This window comes from Argopecten irradians, chromosome 5, assembly GCF_041381155.1.
Source record: "Argopecten irradians isolate NY chromosome 5, Ai_NY, whole genome shotgun sequence".
In the NCBI taxonomy this organism is placed as follows: domain Eukaryota; kingdom Metazoa; phylum Mollusca; class Bivalvia; order Pectinida; family Pectinidae; genus Argopecten; species Argopecten irradians.
Window position 1 is genome coordinate 24,718,468 of NC_091138.1, and position 6,170 is coordinate 24,724,637.

The window sequence follows — 6,170 nt, forward strand, 5'->3', positions numbered from 1 at the left end:
TCTGTCCGACAGCTGGAGTTAGACTCAGAAAGAACAGGAGGATATGACTCATATGGCGTAGGGAATCGCCGTTGGTATATAATACACGTAATTATATGATAGTCAATGAAAATTTATTTTAATTCGATATAGGACTGATAGTAAAGATGAAACTATCGCCCCAAGATATTATATCATATCGTTACTCCCAAATCGGCACACAAACTTTCTCTTTTATCAAACATTTCAATAGTTGCACTTGTAAACTTTAAATTAAATACCATAAAACACGAAACAAGAAAAACAATATTTTTGGTACCACAGTGACACCCTGGTTTTTCCAGTATTATTTAAACTCAGAACAAATCGATCATTAGTGGGAAATTGTCTCCTCTTCATCCCTGGGTACTCATAAAGTGATATCTAGCTCGGTTGTCTCCCCTTTCACCCCTGGATACTTTACTAACGACATCTAGCTCGGTTGTCTCCCCTGTCACCGCTGGATACTCTAATAACGATATCTAGCTCGGTTGTCTTCCCTGGATACTCTAATATTAATATCTAGCTCAGTTGTCTCTCCAGTCGCCGCTGGATACTCTAATAACAATATCTACCTCGGTTGTCTCCCCTTTCACCCCTGGATACTCTAATAGAGATACCTACCTCGATTGTCTCCCCTGTCAGCCCTGGATACTCTAATAGCGATATTTACCTCGGTTGTCTCCCCTACCACCCCTGGATACTCTAATAGCAATATCTACATCGTTTGTCTCCCCTTTCACCCCTGGATACTCTAATAGCGATACCTACCTCGATTGTCCCCCCTGTCACCGCCGGATACTCCAATAGCGATATCTACCTCGGCTGTCTCCCCTATCATTCCTGGATACTCTAATAGCGATATCTACCTCGGTTGTCTCCCCTACCACCCCTGGATACTCTAATAGCAATATCTACCTCGGTTGTATCCCCTTTCACCCCTGGATACTCTAATAGCGATACCTACCTCGATTGTCTCCCCTGTCACCGCCGGATACTCCAATAGCGATATCTACCTCGGCTGTCTCCCCTATCATTCCTGGATACTCTAATAGCGATATCTACCTCGGTTGTCTCCCCTACCACCCCTGGATACTCTAATAGCAATATCTACCTCGGTTGTCTCCCCTGTCACCGCTGGATACTCCAATAGCGATATCTACCTCGGCTGTCTCCCCTATCATCCCTGGATACTCTAATAGCGATATCTACCTCTGTTGTCTCCCCTATCACCCCTTGATACTCTTATAGCGATATATACCTCGGTTGTCTCACCTGTAACCCCTGGATACGCATATGCAATATCTAACTCAGTTGTCTCCCCTGTCATATACAAGAACTCTAATAGTGATTTTTACCTCAGTTGTCTCCCCATTCACATATCACTCCTGGATACTCTAATAGTGAAATCTACCTCGGTTAACAAATTATCTATCCTGTCATCCCTGCGATGTCTACCTGTGTTGTGTATACTTTGTCATCATTGGATACTATTATAGCAGTAAGGAGTGTTTATATTTACATTAAGAGCCTGCTTCGGTAAAATTGATGGTATAACTAATTTGGCTGTGTGATTCCTCCAAAAACACGACAGGATTTTCCTATCGATCGTTTACACAGGAAACACATAAAGCAAGATTAAAAAGAGAAAACTGGTTACTTAATGTAAAAAGGTTTGTTTGATGTTGATGAAACAGTGGTTCCCTAGTGTCTATAGATATCCCATTGCAGCTTTTGTGGTGTTGGTGCTCTACAGTGGTACGTGTTACTACAATACAAACTCTATCTGTAAATACAATACTCAGCACATTATAGCATTTATAGTAACATACATCGTGGACACAGGGATCTGAGAATTAGCTACACTTTATATATATCATTTGGACCCACTGGAGTATCCATAGATTATTAGACGTTTTAAGGGTCTAGTTAAAAAATCGGTTAAAAGTTTAGCTTTTCGATTTTTATCTTCTGGTTTTTAATCCCGGATTGGAGTCAAGGGAAATAATTCGCCTACATATTATTTCTGCATCCTAGATATTGGTTGTCGCATTCTTGCTCCAGAATCTTTGCATTGTGTGCATTTATCGATACATGATTCAATAGAAACGTCAATAGGACTTATTGATATGATATTTACAAATAGTGTTGTTTTATTAATGGGGGACATACAGATATGACACCATGCAATACCAGAAATCCACTGTCCATATCTCGGAAATTTTCCCAAGGGGGATGTTGGTATTTCGGATTGCATTGGCCTAAATAACTTTTGTATTGGATTTGTTATCTTCTGGTGTTTATTTTGTGACCTCATTAGTGAGAATGGTTCAGTTCCGCGATTTGCTGTACGAAGAGGACTGTGAACTATTATCTCTATGTAAGTCTAGTCTCCTGTTAGCAAACGATTAACATAGTACGATTTATAAGTACCGCTCAAAACCATCCTAAACTCGCACTCTCTACTCAATTCCAAGGCGGCAAACATACAACTATTAAACACCTTTTTGTTTAAACGGTAGAGGGTTTCTTTAAGATGTTATTCTGAATGACTCACTAAATTATGTCAACTTGTCATTTAATCTCTTTTAGGCTTTTATTCACTTTAATTAACAACATTTTGACAATAATTAATTAGACACCGAGGAGAGAATTTATTTCTTTTTTTCTTACCCACGCACTTGAAAAAATGTCACTATGTAAATTCAGCCGCCCACTCTACACCTTAGCTATTAACACCGTTTATGGATAAACAGGTCGTTGTAAAACTGTAATATAAAACGTCTAATGTAAGAAAATCCTGTTTATGACTTTCCTGTTTATGACTTTGGGCAGTAAGGTCCAAGTCAATATTATATATGTTCACGTGCCATTTAACACACTTTTAACATGCACCTTCACATGCCAGTACTCATATTATTCAACATTTTTATAACTTATCTTTATTTAGTTTCTCATGCAATACACAATTTCTTTCCTTATTGCTATGCACAGTACTACCATCCTCGTCAACCTCTAGATCTTCAACCTTACATACAAACCACTGTCTTCATCCACATACATGTGTTGTGAAAAAAAGTGCTTGAGGGGACAGGAAAGGTCAAAGTGTAGGATCCACATACATGTATTGTGCTTGTGATATGAGTTTTTTAACAGGTGACTGTCTGTCTATCGAATTGCAAACACTTGATCTATTTCTATTGATGTACGCAGACGACATGGTACTTTTATCCGAAATTGCAGAGGGTTTACTGATAGATTCACTTTCTACTTACACCGAAAAATGGAACTTAACTGTAAATACTTTTTTAACATTGAAACACAACTTCATGTATTTGACACCTATGTTGCTAGTATTTTAAATTACAGTAGTGAAGTATGGGGGTTTCACAAAGCACCAAGTATAGAAAAATTGCACTTGAGTTTTTGCAAACGATTATTAGGAGTTAGGAAAAGTACAGCAAATTGTATGGTATATCAAGAATTAGGCAGATTACCGATGGCTATTGTGAGAAAATTAAGAATTTTTAAATATTGGGTTAAATTAAAGACTTAAATAACTGTATTTTAAGTGCTATCTATCAAGAAATGCTTGAAAAGGGGAGTGATTGGTTGGATAGTGTCAGAGATGAATTATACAGAATGGGGTTAGGTTATAAAATAATTGATAAAGATATTGATATCATCAAATGTAGAATGTATTATATATTCCAACAAGACTCTTCTAAGTGCTCATTGCACAAATATTTTAGCGAAGGTTTTGGTCTACAGAAATATTTAACTAAATCTATAGGGACTCAAAATTTTAAAGAAATATCAAAAATTCGTATGTCGTCACAGGAGTTGAATATCGAGAGAGGTCGTTATAACAATACAGATAGAAGTCGTCGAATCTGTACATCATGCAATAGCGGGGATATCGAGAATGAATATTATTTTATCATTAAATGCGAAAGCTTTAAAAATATAAGAAGTAAGTGAGAAAAAGAGAGAAAGTTTAGCATGAAATAATGGCATACCGTATTAATACTAACGTACATGTACTATCAATGCCGTGGTTGAAGGTTTTATTTGAATGATTAAATTAATGTGTTAATAATATAGAACGTAATGTTACATTTATATGTGAAAATACTAATAATGTAATTTGAGTAAGGTAAATGTAATATCAGCTGAATATTATGCGAACAAGATCATGTATACGTAATGTAACGTCAGAATGATATAACATGAAATAATATTAATATAATGTGCTAGTAACGTCTAATGTATTATAATATATAGTTAATACCATGCAACGTATCAATGTAACGTGCGCTGGTTATTGAATGCAAGATGAGTAACATGTAGATGTAATGTAAGAACATTGTTGGATATGTAACGTTCAAATGTAACATAGGATTATAAATGAATATATTGTGAGTAAAATAGAGATATAATATGAGTACAATAATAAAAAAAAAACATTTTTTTTTCTGTAAGTAATGTATAAATGTAATATGAGTGTGTTAAAGATTGTTGTGTGACAATATCATATTAATGGTATATGTTAAAAATGGATGAAAATATGATATGAAAGTTAGAAAATAAATGTGACGAATGTAAATATATCGTAATGTGAGATGTCTCTCTACACTATACATACGTGTACGCTGCGAGTGTGCTGTGTGTCTGTACATATTGTATTGTTTATGCACTGAATTGATAAACCAATTGGTTTAAAGTAATAAAGAACAGAACTGAACTGAACTGTATCATACGAGCTTTATACTACAGTCTAATCCAAAAGTAAACAGGAACACTAAACTAAAGAACGAAATAAGAAAAACAACATTACGTAAAACAAACATTTGTATTTTTTATCCTTCTCAGCAATATCTATTTCTAGACCATTATGTTTATCCGCGATACCAACATGTCTCGTAAAATCAGAGGTGTTGTGAATTTAGTGAACAGACCAAAGGAACACAAAAGGTGATTAAATCCGCCAAGGTTTCTCCATGTTATTCTCCTTGAGGTGTGATCTCAGAAATTCTGCATTGTGATAAAAGGTTAACGTTTGAGAGTTTTACTCAAACTGAAACGCTACTATCGTACAGTCAAATTGGAGGAAATAAAGAGAATAATACCATGTAGAGCATGATTTTTGCCATTTTTTTTAACTAGACACCTAAAACGCCTTAAAATGGTATTACGGCATTCTGGATGTTCCATAACTATATAATTTCTATCAGATCTGTTTGAGTTAACGTTTGAGAGTTTTAATCAAACTGAAACGCTACTGTCGCAGAGTTTAACGTTTGAGAGCTATACCCAAACTAAAACGCTATTGTCGCACAGTTAAACGTTTGAGAGCTATACCCAAACTGAAACGCTACTGTCGCACAGTTAAACGTTTGAGAGCTATACCCAAACTGAAACGCTACTGTCGCACAGTTAAACGTTTGAGAGCTATACCCAAACTAAAACGCTACTGTCGCACAGTTAAACGTTTGAGAACTATACCCAAACTGAAACGCTACTGTCGCTCAGTTAAACGTTGGAAAGCTATACCCAAACTAAAACGCAACTGTCGCACAGTTAAACGTTGGAGAGCTTTACCCAAACTGAAACGCTACAGGCAAAGGGGGTACCAATACCTTCTTCTTGTGAGCTGAAATGTGTACAACTAGGGTTAACTTATACGTTTCACTCTACTTGTGAGCTGAAATATGTACAAGTTGCAATCGGGATATTCCGTAACTACTACAAACTGGAAAATCAAATAAACTAAAACACTAGTGCAGAATGTAATTTTTTACAAACTATTTGCATATCACTATATAAAACAAAACGTTATCTCAGAAAACTATATGACCCAAGCATTTCTGTTAACAAACGGATATTCTAAATGGGAAGCACAAGAATATAGTCGTCCGCTTGTCATATATCTACGTGGGTATTTAGAAACATGATGGATTAATCTTGACTGTTACTTGACCGATCATGCATTACATCTATCCGCAAGGTAGAATTTGGACAGTGCCTTCCCAAAGATGTCCTAAAATGTGTCGCTCGAGCATCCATCAGAAATCGTCGGAATTGATTGCCGTGTGTAGGAAATACCCGACTATATATAAAAAGTTACACGTTTAAAATTGATTGGAATATTC